This window comes from Oryctolagus cuniculus, chromosome 15, assembly GCF_051225735.1.
Source record: "Oryctolagus cuniculus isolate XC-2025 breed Fujian yellow rabbit chromosome 15, ASM5122573v1, whole genome shotgun sequence".
Classification (NCBI taxonomy): Eukaryota; Metazoa; Chordata; class Mammalia; order Lagomorpha; family Leporidae; genus Oryctolagus; species Oryctolagus cuniculus.
This window is the reverse complement of record NC_142881.1, coordinates 81,613,940-81,628,344: the sequence shown is the minus strand read 5'-3', so window position 1 is coordinate 81,628,344 and position 14,405 is coordinate 81,613,940. Positions and strand designations below refer to the sequence as shown.

The following is a 14,405-nucleotide window of genomic DNA, read 5'->3' as shown; positions in this document are numbered from 1 at the left end:
CTGTCTGTAATATCTACTAAAGCTCACTATTTGTATACCAATGACTAACCAGCAATCCCAATCAGATAACACATTACAGCAAAAACTCATACACAGGTTCACCAACAGACATATACTAGAGTATTATGAATGGGATAGCAGTACCAAAAAATGGAAACTCAAGTCCGAATGCCAATCGACTGTAGAACAAATGAGATAAATTTTGGTATATTCACACAATGGAATGGATACTCCAAAGCTTGAGAATGAATGTGAAAAATGGATGGCATAAATACATGCCAAGTAAAAGAAGTTACATCTGAGTAAATACACCATATGAATTCAGTTCAGTTCAAATTCAAATACAAGCAAATTCATCTATGGTTTCCAAAGTCGGGTGGTCAGCATTAGCAACCAGGGGGCTTCTGCTCTGTTTCTTGCTGGGTGCTGTCCACACAGGTATTTTCACTTTGTGAAAATTTATTGACAGACAAATTTCAGAATTACGTCCCTTGTAACTGGAAATCATGATGCTTAGTGAAATAAGCCAGTCCCCAAAAGACAAATACCCTGTCTCCTCTGACATGTGGTAATTCAAACAGAATACACACAAAAAAGTATAAGAGTGAAATAAACACCTTGTGACTTTACAGTTGTCTTTAGTCCTTTTTTACACCCCTGTGGAACTGTGGTCTTTCTACTTTTTAGTTGTTGCATATTATGGTTAGTGGTGCTTAAGCCTATGATTATAGAGTGTACTGAAATTACGTATTTGCAAAAATTAAAGGAAAAAAGGAAGGAGGGGCATTAAGGGAGGGAAAAGAGGAAGGGAGAGAAGTATAGTTATCTTCTTAGAATTGTACCTATGATAGGTGAAATCTGTTCTCTTTGTATTAATAAATTTTTTTTTTTTTAAAAAGGAAGCTGAATCAGAAGGGGAGTAGGACTCAAGCCCAAACACTCCAAGATGGAATGCAGGTGTCCGAAGCCTCTGCTTAACCCCTGCAGTACAATGCAGTGACCTCTCAATCCTTTAACAAATTACTTTTCTGCATTAAAAAAAGATTTATACTCCTTTCTATATGTACATTATGCTTCAATAAAAAGTTTGTGAACAGGGAAGGAAATTAAAATAAGAAAATAAGATACCACTAACACCTGGTTTGTTCATTATGTCCCCACATTGTTCAGATCAGGATTAAAATTTTTACTGCAATTCTCTAAATTGAACAATATGCAAAGATACTAAGATAAATTAATTCAAAAGCTCTGGTTGTAAAATGTACTCTGCCTTGACATGTAACTGGGTGACCCTGAGAAAAAATTAAATCAGTCTTAGTTTTCTGACCACTAAATTGGGATTACCAGAGAGTAAACTGGGTCTATTTTGATTTTTGAAATTACACCTATTCATTATTAACTTTCATCATTAATATATGGAGATTCAACATAATCACAATTATCTCAATTAAAAAAAACTTGAAAGTTTATCAACAGGTGAACGGATAAGGGTACTCAGATGTAGAATGGAATGTTGCCCAGCAATAAAAAGGATCTCAGCTGTCCTTCCTATCCCACAGCAGTGATGTGATATGTGGAATTTAGTATCCAAAAGTACCACACTGTAAAAGTGTAACAAAGGCAAAATAAAAGTTCATCATTTTTAAAATTTTTTGTGCAGGGAGTACTTTGCTCAAGTGACTTCCTAAATACCAGACTACCTAATAAAGATCTGTAGACTGGATTTGGTGAAAGGATCAAGTGGTGGTTAAGAGTTTGGAAGCTACTCTCACACCCTTCTAGCCCTGCTCTCCCCACATCTTCTAGAACACGACTGTATACAACAGGTCTGAGTCATACCCATGGGGATGAAAAAAAAAATCCTGGCTTTATCACCAATTTGCTTCCTGAGACTCATCTTCTTCAACTATGACATGAAGATAATACCAGCTGTTTTTCAAAGATTGGAGATGAACCTAGAAAAATGTCCCAAATGTAATACCTAACCTCTATAAAAAATTAATATATACAACTCTGTGAAACACATAATGCACGTAAATGAATACTAAAATTCAACTACTTTTGAAAGCAACTGGACTTAACAATTTAGCCTAAAATGTGGATATCTGCAATATCCCCGAAATTCTAAGATTAAGTCATTCTTTCTGCTATTCATTTTCCAAAGAAATTCCTTCAAGCAGTATTTTCAAAATACCAATGTGGCCAAGGCACCATCCAGCTTAGGGCTGTCAACAGAATAATGTCCAAGCCCCTGCTGTGGCACAAGGCCCTTTTCAATTTGTCCTAAGCCTATCTATCACTCCTACCTCTTCTCTAGCACCTTCCACAGTAACATAGCCAATGATTAAGTGGTCTTTGAATAGGATATATGCCACAAATAATCTTTTATTTTCAGCAACAGTAAATGTGTACTGTAAAAAGTTAGAAATTATAGAATGTAGATTAATTTTAAAACAAACAAAAAGATATCATCACCCATACATCACACACAGGACATAGCATATCTTTCTGAGATAGATATGTATAGATATGTGATCATAAGGCACATGCTGTCTTATAACCTGTTATCTTCACTTGACAATTTCCAATTTTCCATTTCAGCAAATTTCATCTAATTAAAAATTCCCCTTCTGACCCAAAATGTCCTTTATAGCTGACCTGTCCAAGCCAATATTTAATTCAGAATCTCACAATCTATCTAGTCCTTTACATTTCTTAACATTTTTAAAAAATTATTTATTTGGGAGGCAAGGAGGACAGAGCAAGGGTGAGAGGGAGAGACAGAAATGTCTACCAACAGATGAGAGACCAAAGCATGAAGCCAAGAACTCAATCCAGGTCTTGCACACAGGTGGCAGAAATCTAACTACCTGAGCCATAACTAGTAACTTCCAGAGGCTGCATGAGCAGGATTCAGGATCTGGAGCCAGGATACAAACTAGACACTCCCAGTGGAATACTGATGTCCTAAACAGCATCTTAACCACTAGTCTTCACCCGTACCCCTTCCTTATACTCACTCACATTTCAAGATGGTTATCTCACCTACCCCCATCATCTTTTCACCACTTACAATATTTATTTAACAATGACAACAACAAAGAATCATTACACATTTGAAGAGATTCCAAAATAAAGATAAACCAAAGAACAAAAAACTAAATGATTCTTTAATAAGAAAGATAGTGTTGGGCATTGAGTAGCTTAAATCACAACTTGGGGTGCTCACATCCCATACCAGAATGCCTGGGATTAAGTCTCACCTTGATTCTGATCCAACCTCCTGTTAATGTGCCTGGGAGGCAGTAAATGATGGCTCAAGTACTTGGGCTCCTGCCACCCACATGGGAGACCCAGATAGAGCTCCCAGCTCCTGCCTGGCTCAGCCTTAGTTGTTGTAGGCATTTGAGGGAGTAAATCAGCAGATGGAAGGTTTCTCCCTCTCTCTGTGTCGCTCTATCTTTCAAATAAATAAATAAAAAGATGCTTAAAAAGTAATAGTTGAATATTAATTAGGAATGGTACATAATGAAGAGTTCACTTTAAGATTTATTTATTGGAAAAGAAGAGAGATGGGGCTGGCACTGTGGTGCAATGGGTTACAGCACCGGCCTGCAGAGCCTACATCCCATATAACCACTGGTTCCTGTCCCAGATGCCCCACTTCCAATTAAGCTACTATTGATGCGCTTGGGAAAGCAATGGAGGACGGACCAAGTCTTTAGGCCCTGCACCCACATGAGAGACCTGGAAGAGGCTCCTAGCTCCTGCTTCAGCCTGACCATTGTGGCCATTTGGGGAGTGAAACAGTAGATGGAGAATTGCGCGCTCTCTCTCTCTCTCCTTCTTTCAAATAAATTTTTAAAAATAAATTAAAGGAAGGAAGGAAGGAAGGAAGGAAGGAAGGAAGGAAGGAAGGAAGGAATGAAGGAAGAAAGAAGAAAGGTAGAGTGAGAGAGATGGATCTTCCATCCACTGGTTCACTCCCCAAATGCTCACAACAGAGACTGAAGCCAGAATCCAGGAACTCCATCTGGGTCTCCCATGTGAGAGGCAGGAACTTAAATCCTTGGGTCATTATCTGCTGCTTCCTACACACATTAGCAGGGACCTGGACTAGAAGCAGAGTAGCCAGTACTCAAAACAGGTACTCTGGTATGGGATATGGGTTTCCCAAGCTGTGGGGAGAAACTCGGACTAGACTAATTTACTCGAATTAAGACTTATTCTATGCATCTGCTCTCCCACAATATGGCGCTGAGAAGGGAAACAGCTTCTACACAGCTGCCTCTCACCAATTTGATTGATGGAGCTGCAGGAGCTGATCTTGCTCCTGATTGGAGGAGAGCAGCGTACTCGGCGTGTGGGTAGCAGAGTTGGGATTGGTGGAAGAGGACTATAAAGGAGGAGAGAGACAACATGCACCAGGAACACCTGAGGAACATCTGAGCAGCCCCCGAGAGAGCCGGCCAGCGGTGTGCCGCTCCCCCACGGAAGTGTTTGGGAAAGTGGCAGGGGGAACCGCCCTTCCACGGAGGTGGAAGGGACGGTAGCCAACCCGGGAAGAACCAGCAGCAAACCCGGGGAGGGCTGAGCAGACAAAAGAACAATGCAGAGTCTTGTGTCGTTCCTCCACGAAGAGGGGGAGCGACACCAAGCAGTGGCTTAATTCACTGCACTGCAACACCTGCCCCAATGAAGAGTTCTTGAATACTTAATCTAATATTGCCAAAGAAAATGATAAATATAATTTAAAAATAAATAGTTAAATAATTAAAAATGAAGCTGGGAGGCAGGCACTGTGTTCCACCAGGTTAAGCCACCACTTGGAGTGCCCACATCGCATACCAGAGTACCTGTTTTGTGTACTGGCTACTCTGCTTCTAGTCCAGCTTCCTGTGAATGCATAATCTGGGAGGTACCAAATGATGGCTAAAGTACTTAGATCCCTACTACTGATATGGGAGACCTGGGAGGAATTCCTGGCTGCTAGTTTCAGCCTGGCCCAGTTGTGGCTGTTGTGGCTGTTGTGTGAATAGAAGATATCACTCCCTCACCCCCTTTCTCTCTCTCTCTGGGGAGTGAACCAGTGAATACAGGATGTCTCTCTCTCTCTCACTGTGGCTTTCAAATAAATATTTTAAAAAATACAAAGCTGGAATATAAAGTGTAGGAAATGTATCAGAAATTGTAATCAGATCCAAAGAGAAAAATGTGAAAGAAAATGTAACAGGTTATGAGATTCAGTTTACGGGCAGGCTCTGTGGCGTAGTGGGTAAAGCTACCACTTGCAGTGCCAGCATGCCATTTGGGCGCCAGTTCGAGTCCCGGCTGCTACTCTTCCAATAGCCCTCTGCTATGGCCTGGGAAAGCAGTAGAAGATGGCCCGAGACCTTGGGCCCCTGCACCCTTGTAGGAGACTGAGAAGAGGCTCCTGGTTCCCAGCTTTGGATAGGCACAGCTCCTGAAGTTACAGCCATCTGAGGAGTGACCCAGCAGATGGAAGACCTCTCTCTCTCTCTCTCTCTCTCTCTCTCTCTTTGCCTCTGCCTCTCCTTCTCTCTGTGTGTAACTTTGACTTTCAAGTAAATAAATAAATCTTTTTAAGAAAGATTCAGTTCAGAAGTTCTAGTTTTGACTACAAAAATTCTAGAAAGAATATGAAAATGAGGGAAAAATAATAACAGAAATAGCTTAAGAAAGTTTCACACTACTTGATTCTTCCAAAAGCTCACTAACTGACCAAACATCAAGTGGAAAACAAATAACTCCAACAAATCTCAAATCTCAGGACATCACTGTAAAACTGCAGAATGCCAAAAAATAAAAGATTAAAAACATCCCAGATGGAGAAAAGCAGGCAAAACACAATGTAAATTAGAACACAATGTCGTGGGCTTCCCAATGGCTAAAAAGAATCTTAGGAAAGCAATACATTCAAATTTCTAAGAAAGTTTTTTCACTTCTACCCCAGCTAAACTATTAATCATATGTAACATGAGAGTAGAATACAGAGATTTACTATAATACAATAACTAAGAAAGTACACCATCCACCCAGTTTCTCTTGGGAAGTTAAAAATACACTTCAGGAAAACTGAGGATATGCTTCAGGGAATAAATAAGTAAGAAACAAAATATGCTTCCCAGGAAATAATGGGTCCAATTCCAATTACAGCAAAAGGATATCCCTGTGTGGTGGACAGTAACCTACTACCAATAACCTACTCAAATTACAGAAAGTTGACTGAGGCCTGGGTGTGTATGTGTGGGTGGGTGTGTTAGTGTGTGAGTGAGAGACTACCTTTCAGTAAGACCTTGAGATGGCATAATAATTTTTTTAAAAACTATGTATATGTGCCACATAATATTTTTAATTTAGTAAAATTAAAAAGGAAAACAATTAAAATGAATGAATGAATTATTGGATTCATTCTTCATTCAGCTTTTAACTTCTGTTAGTATTTGGGAAACTTTAAAGATTTTCTAGAAACAATTCCACAGTTTCCTTTCTTTCTTTCTTTTGACAGGCAGAGTTAGTGAGAAAGAGACAGAGAGAAAGGTCTTACTTCCATTGGTTCACCCCCCAACTGGCTGCCATGGCTGGTGCTGCGCAGATCTGAAGCCAGGAGCCAGGTGCTTCCTCCTGGTCTCCCATGTGGGTGCAGGGCCCAAGCCCTTGGGCCATCCTCCACTGCCTTCCTAGGCCATAGCAGAGAGCTGCACTGGAAGAGGAGCAACCGGGACAGAACTGGCACCCCAACCTGGACTAGAACCCAGGGTGCTGGCGCCACAAGTGGAGGATTAGCCAAGTGAGCTGCGGCGCCAGCCAGTTTCCTTCACTTTCTTTTTCCCACAGCTTAAACCAAAACTAGGGTCAGTGTGTACTACCTAAATTTTTGGAGTTCATAATGACAGTGAAAAAAAAAAGATCAATAGAATTACAATTTCATGTAAAGTACCTCAAAAAGCATTTTTTCATTTTTTATTTAATAATTAATCATTGGTTCCCGATTTACCCGTTTCCTCCTCAATTATGCTATTTCTTTCATTTTGACAGGTGCTCTGATCTCATAGATGATATTTAATCATGCTTCTCATGACTCAGGGCCATGACATCCAGATACAAAAGATGCTACTGACATAGCTAGCACAATGAGTGGTGCACAATAGATATTCAACACATTTTAACTATTCCTCACCCTTTCTTACCCCATTCCTTTGATGCTGGCTCCTAATCAGAAAACCTTTTCCCCAAACCTACCAGCAGAGAAACACTAGAGACCAAATCCTGACTCCAAGTTTGTAGTTATATTAATTGTAGCCTTGTACACCCCCCATATTTCATTCATCAGAGGAGTCCAAGTATCCCAGATCTGAGAAGGTGACTCTACCTTCTTGTTCCCATCTTAGCCCAGAAAAGTAGTCCAATATCCACAAGAATGGAGAGAAGTGGTGTGGAAAACCCATATCCAAGTAATACGAACCAATTTTTATGACTTGGCCAAAATACTTACACTTACCATAGTTATTAATGCAAAACCCATTTTTTATACTTCATCTAGACTTTACCATAGAGATAGTATGAGATTTGGTTTTGGCAGCCACCTGCATGAAACTAAAACATACAACCTGAGGAAGGTGACTCAGAAAGAAAACTGACCAGCAGAGAGAAGTCAGGTTGTCTGTCATAATCATAATTTGAAGCTAAATGTGGCTAGCACACAAATTACAAATACAGATATACAACCAAAAAGGGTAGCCACAATTTAAAACTAATACTTTATTACTTGGTTTTCTTCCATGCATCTGACCTTATCTTTAAGCATTAAACACTTCAATAAAAAAGGTGCTCATCACTCTGAAGCTAGGTTCTACTATGAGCTCACTGTGTGACTTCAGATAAGTCACATTGCCATTGTCAAGCTAGATTTTTCTTGAAAGAGAGAGAGAGAGGCAGGCAGGGAGGGAGGGAGGGAGGGAGAAGACTGAGGAAAATTCAACTTAAAGGCCTCAAAGAATAATTATACATTATCATTATGTAAATTGAAATTGCTCTTTGTTTCCCACCTAGTTGAAATGATAGCACTCACTGATTACTGAATGCCATCTATGTCTCCTGTATTACGTTGCTCAATTTACAACTACTAGTTCTAAGTTTCCTCAACAACCTGATAATATTGGCACTATAAAAATAAGGCAACAGAGGCAGACTGGCTTCCTGAGTATCATGCATCTCATACATGCTAGGTACTGTGTAGTGAGACCAACACATATAAATTCCCATGTTTTTTCCTCCAACAAGTTTGTATTAAGTACTATTTACAAGCATTGTTTTCACAGAAAGACCATTTTTTTTTAAACAAAGACAAGTCAGTCCACTTTGCAATCAAAATGTCAGCACTCAAAATGCTGGCTCTGCACTCACCTGATGCAGCAGACGTTTCAGTTTGAGTAACTGAGTTTTCACAGCGGTGCAATCCTGGACCATGTGCCACAGGGTCATCTCATCCAGTGTCACTGTATTTTCTGGTACATCCACAAACATCTTCTGAGCCTGGAAAAATGGGGGTCCCTCCACAGCTTTCAAAATGATCCAAAGGAGATTCTCTATAGGGAGAGCCTCTGCAAGGGCAGAAGGTGGAGGAAAAATATATGGTTTCAGAACATACGAATAATAAACTGATTAAATTATTGCAACAATCATCGTAACTCATTTAGCATTGCCCAAAAATCACTCAGCCAGTGACTGTTTGCACTGGGCGGTGCAATTACCATACACAGCCATCAAAGAATAATCCCCTTCATCCACTCCCTCCGCCTCAACCCCTCTCTCTGTGCACTTTTACCTACAGACTGAATTAACTTTCCTCCTTGGGAACCAGAATGCAAACAAAATACTCTGGGAAGGGCAAAAATGTGGAACAACTATGCTTCTTTCTCTTTCTAGCAGTGACCACCTGCTCTCTCGTTTTTGACTCGGCGTCTCAGCATCACACCTTGGCAGCCCCTAACCATGCATACACTTAGACTCCCATTTCTTGGGTCCTAGTATGCAACAAATCTCATTCCAAGATGGAGAGAGAGCCAAGGGCCAAGATTACTGGGAGCTACTGGCAGAGACCAGCAAGGCTCTACATCTTAAGGGAAAGGGATTTATGAATATTCCATTTGGAGTGACAGAGAGGATAGAGATCACACCTCTAAACAGTAGAGTAGTAAGGTGAGAATGCTAAGAGAGGAGATAGGAAGTTTACAGTTAGGCAGATAGGCAGGGTATGAGCCCTGTGTGGAGGTTGTCTCTCAGCAACAATGCTGGGTACGCACAAGAGCTCAGTTCTCAGAAAGGTACAGGATGCTGCTTGCAATGGTGCAGGCAGAAGTGTAAAAAAAAAGTCTTACCATCTAGCTTACTTGCCTAAGACTTCTTGTTTAGTGAGATGGGGGTGGGGAGGGAGGGAAGAAGGGAGGAAAGAAGGAATCAGAAAGAAAGAAGGCTGGTGCTCACTAGGCTAATCCTCTACCTGCGGCGCCATTACCCCAGGTTCTAGTCCTGGTTGGGGCACTGGATTCTGTCCCAGTTGCTCCTCTTCCAGTCCAGCTCTCTGCTGTGGCCTGGGAGTGCAGTGGAGGATGGCCCAAGTCTTTGGGCCCTGCACCCACATGGGAGACCAGGAGGAAGCACCTGGTTCCTGGCTTCGGATCGGCGCAGCGCCGATTTGGGGAGTGAACCAATGGAAGGAAGACCTTTCTCACTGTCTGTCTCTCTCTCATTGTCTAACGCTACCTGTCCAAAAAAAAAAAAAAAAAAGGTTCATAGAGAGAACGAGAAGCAGAGAGAGGGAGAGAGGTCTTCCATCTGCTGATTCACTCCCCAATTGGCCACAACGGCCAGAGCTGTGCCCATCCGAAGCCAGGAGCCAGTAGCTTCTCCCAGGTTTCCCACACAGATGCAGGGGTTTAAGGACTTGGGCCATCTTCCACTGCTTTCCTAGGCCATAGCAGAGAGATGGATCAGAAGTGGAGGTGCTGGGACTTGAACCTGCTCCCATATGGGATGCCAGCACTGCAGGTGGTGGCTTTACCAACTACACCACAGTGCCATCCTCCCAAAAAATTGTTTTATGAAACAGGATATGGTGTATCCTGGGGAATATTTTGTCTACACTTGATAATAAATTGTATTCCACTGTTATGTGTTCTATGAAAGTCAGTAAGATCTGGAAGATTGATGGTGTTTCCTGATTTTCTACAGTCTTGCTGATTTTGTCTACTAATTCTGTTATTGAGAAAGTTGTATTGGAATGTTTATAATCATGAATTTTTTATTTCTCATTTAAATCCCTCCAATTTTTTTGTCATATATTTGTACTTGTTTTTATGTGTACAAACATTTAGGATTATAATATTTTCTTGGAGCACTGACTCTTTCATTGTGTTTTATGTCTCCTTATATATGGTAATTTTTTTGTTTTGGTGCTTTCTTTGACTATTATTGATATAACTGCTACAGCTTTTATTTGAATAGTGTTTGCATGATACAGTTCTCCATCCTTTTGAACTTAATCTACCTATAACATTATATTTGAAGTTAGTTTCTTGTAGGCACGTGTGTGTGTGTGTGTGTCTACAAAATTCACTCTGTCATTTGATTGGTATATTTAAGCCATTTACATTTAGTGCTTTGGTTGGATTTAGGTCTTTCATTTTTTGTTTTATATTTCTTCACTCTGTTTTATGTTCTTCTGTTTTTGTTTTTTTTTTTTTTTTTGACAGGCAGAGTGGACAGTGAGAGAGAGAGACAGAGAGAGAAAGGTCTTCCTTTGCCGTTGGTTCACCCTCCAATGGCCGCCGCTGCAGCCGGCGCACCGCGCTGATTTTTTTTCTTTTTGTGGGTTTGAATTTTCTTACTGTTCCATTTGCATTTAGGCCTTTTGTTGTTTTGTTTTGTTGTATATTCTTCACTCTATTTTATGTTCTGTTTCTACTTTCCTTGTTTTGACTTGGAATTCTTTTAGGGTTTCATTTGGATGTATCTGTTGTGATTTTTACTATAATTTTTTGATGCTTTATGGTGGTTGCTTTGGTGGTCACAGTATGCATACTTAGCTCTTCACAATGTACTAAAAATCAGTAATTTACCATTTCAAGTGGAATATAAACATCGTGCCACCATTTAGTTCCCTTTACTCAGATTAAAAACTCTCTGAGACTATGTAATTTTCACCTTCAGCTACCCACTAATGAGGAGAGCATTCTATTATGTATAGATTTGATTGCTTTCAGGATTTTTTTTCTTGGTCTCTAGTTTTCAGAAGTTTGATTGTGATGTGGTCTGATTATGAGTTTCTTTAGCTTTTTTCCTGTTTGGGGTCCCCTGTGCTGAAACAGGGAGACCCACGTCAGGAGCCTGGTCCAAAGGCCGAGCACCAGGGAGCCTAGCGCAGCTCTGTGGGGGCAGGCGGCCTGGCTGGGGCTGAGAAAGCAGGCTGGGGCGGGGTGGGCGGCCTGGCTGGACTGGCAGGAATGGGACAGGCAGGGGTCCCTAGGATCAGGCTCGTCCAAGGTGACAGCTGAGCAGGCAAAACCAAGCCAACTGGGGCCCGAGGGGGGCTTTGCGCCGTGGGCAGAGACCACGGCAGGGCTGAGACCTGTGCACAGGCCCCGGAGCCTCCCCCTCCTCCCCTGGGAGCTATGGGAGCTGTGGGTGCTGAGGGCGGTGGTGGTGGGGGTGCTGCGGCTGCAGGCCCCAGGGTGTCCTGGGGGACAACGACCAGGACGTGGGCCGTGGTTTGGGAGTGGAAATTAGAGGGGCCCCCGTCCAGGCCACCCTCTGCGTGCATGGGGACCCCACCCATGCCTCGGGGACCCCAGGCCTGCCTGGGAGTGCGAAGCGGCACTCACCTGTTCCCGGTGAGCGGCATCCTGACATGGGATGTTGTGGAGTAGATGATGTAGGACATGCGCAGGGCAGGGCTGGGGGAAGCAGCGAGCTGAGGGGCAGCGCCCCCTGGCGCCCACGCCTTCCTCCTCCTCCTCCCTGCCTCGTCTCCCTCAGTGCCCCTGTGTCCTGGGCCGTGGACTCTGGCAGGCTGGAAGGCTGTGCACAGCCAGAGGTGCCTCCCTCTCCCCTGCGCGGAGGCCGGGGCCTGCCTGCAGGGGCGGCCGTTTCCCTGCGTCCCCGGGCGGGTCTGCTCCGCGGTGCCTGGCAGCATCTGGACTTTGGGTGAATTACTGGACGATTCTGAGGCCTACGAGATGGGGCCCATGGAGGACAGAGTGCCCTGAATGCATCCTCCCCTGTCCCCGTGTCAACGATGCCCCCAAGACACCCACAGCAGCACACAGCACACGCCTTCTACAGACCACACACATACGTATACACACACACACCTACTACAGACCACACAAACATGTATACACACACCTACTACATACCACACAAACATGTATACACACACACACCTACTACAGACCACACACACATGTATACACACACACGCTTTCTACAGACCACGCACACACGTATACACACACCTACTACAGACCACACACACAAGTATACACACACACACCTACTGCAGACCACACACACACATATACACACACACACACCTTCAAAACCACACACTCATTCCACATACACACACATACCCCCCACACCTAAATACCACACACACGCGTATACACACACACACCTTGCACACCACACACACACCCCACACACACCTACTAAAGACCACACACACACGTATACATGCACACCCTGAAGACTACACACACTCATTCCACATACCACACATACACATACCCCAAACACACCTACTACAGACCACACACACATGTATACACACACACCCTCCACACCACACACACTCATTCCATATACCACACATACCCACTCATTACACATACCAACATACACATACCACATACACATCACATACCACACACACACCGCACACACACACACACCATACTCACACATTCCACATACCACACATAGACATACCCCACACACACCTACTACAGATTACACACAGCCTGCACACCACACACACTCATTCCACATACCACTCATGCACATACTCCACACACACCTACTACAGACTACACACACACATATACACACACACCCTCCACACCACACACATTCATTCCACATACCACACATACACATACCCCACACACACCTACTACAGAGGTAGTATATACAAACACATATACAAACACACCCTCCACACCACACACACTCATTCCCCATATCACACATACACATACCCCACACACACCTACTACAGACCACACACATCTACACACACATACACACACCATATACACTCATTACACATACCAACATACACATACCACATACACATCATGTACCACACACACACTGCACACACATACCATACTCACACATTCCACATACCACACACACCACGTACAACACACACATGCCATACACATACACTGCATACTGCACATACTCATCCCACATATATCCACACACACATATTAAACACATGCCACATACACACATGTACTACACACATATATATACCACACACATTCCCCATACACCACACACCCACTCCACACATACTACACACACCACACATCCCACACATACATGTACTATGTACAGATTGCATGTACCACACACATGCTGCACATACCATGTGGTGGAATGAAAAGGCCATGCCAAGATGGCTGCTGGGAAGCGAGCATCAGTTACTCAGGAATGGCTTCCAAAACCACATGGCAATGGGGCCAGCCTGGCAACAGCCTGTGATTGGTTAGGGCATAAACCACCCCTTGACTGGATTGGCTGCCTTGGCTATATAAGCTGCTGTACCAACTGAAGTAAACGAGTCTGCAGGCTGCTCCCCTCTCACCTGCTTTCACCCGACTCCTGAGGTCTGTGTGGTGACTCCGCGCCTCTTGCCCCCACCACGCTCCTCCTCTCAGAATGAATCCACAACAACATCACCACACATATATACCACACACACAACACACATACACCACAGACATAAAACACCACAGATTACAGACACACATGAACCACACACAGCATAGAGACAACATACAGACCACAGACACACACATGTCACACATGCCACATACCATATACAAAGATCACACATACACACAGAGAGTACATAGATACAAACCGCACACACTGCAGACCACACACATCACACGGAACACAGACACACACCAAAAAGAGACACCATATACACACACCCCACAACAAACCTCAGATACACAGAACACATATACATAGGCCACACACACACATCACACACACCATACAGACATATAGCAACACACGCTTCACACAAACCAAAACACACACTCCACAGGGTCAACTTTGTGTTATGGGTATTTTACCTCTATATA

General features: G+C 43.1%; 1 pseudogene across 1 annotated transcript in view; it reads right to left on the bottom strand.

The window, feature by feature from the left end:
- Positions 1 to 11,923, bottom strand: part of LOC149122108 (serine-rich coiled-coil domain-containing protein 2-like) — a 73,212-nt pseudogene extending 61,289 nt beyond the window's left edge. The window contains exons 1-2 of the transcript XR_016221083.1: positions 11,904 to 11,923; positions 8,428 to 8,624 (exon numbers count right to left, since the gene is read on the bottom strand). The product of XR_016221083.1 is annotated as a serine-rich coiled-coil domain-containing protein 2-like (transcript). The remainder of the gene's footprint in view (positions 1 to 8,427; positions 8,625 to 11,903) is intronic.
- Between the last annotated feature and the right edge of the window lie 2,482 nt (positions 11,924 to 14,405).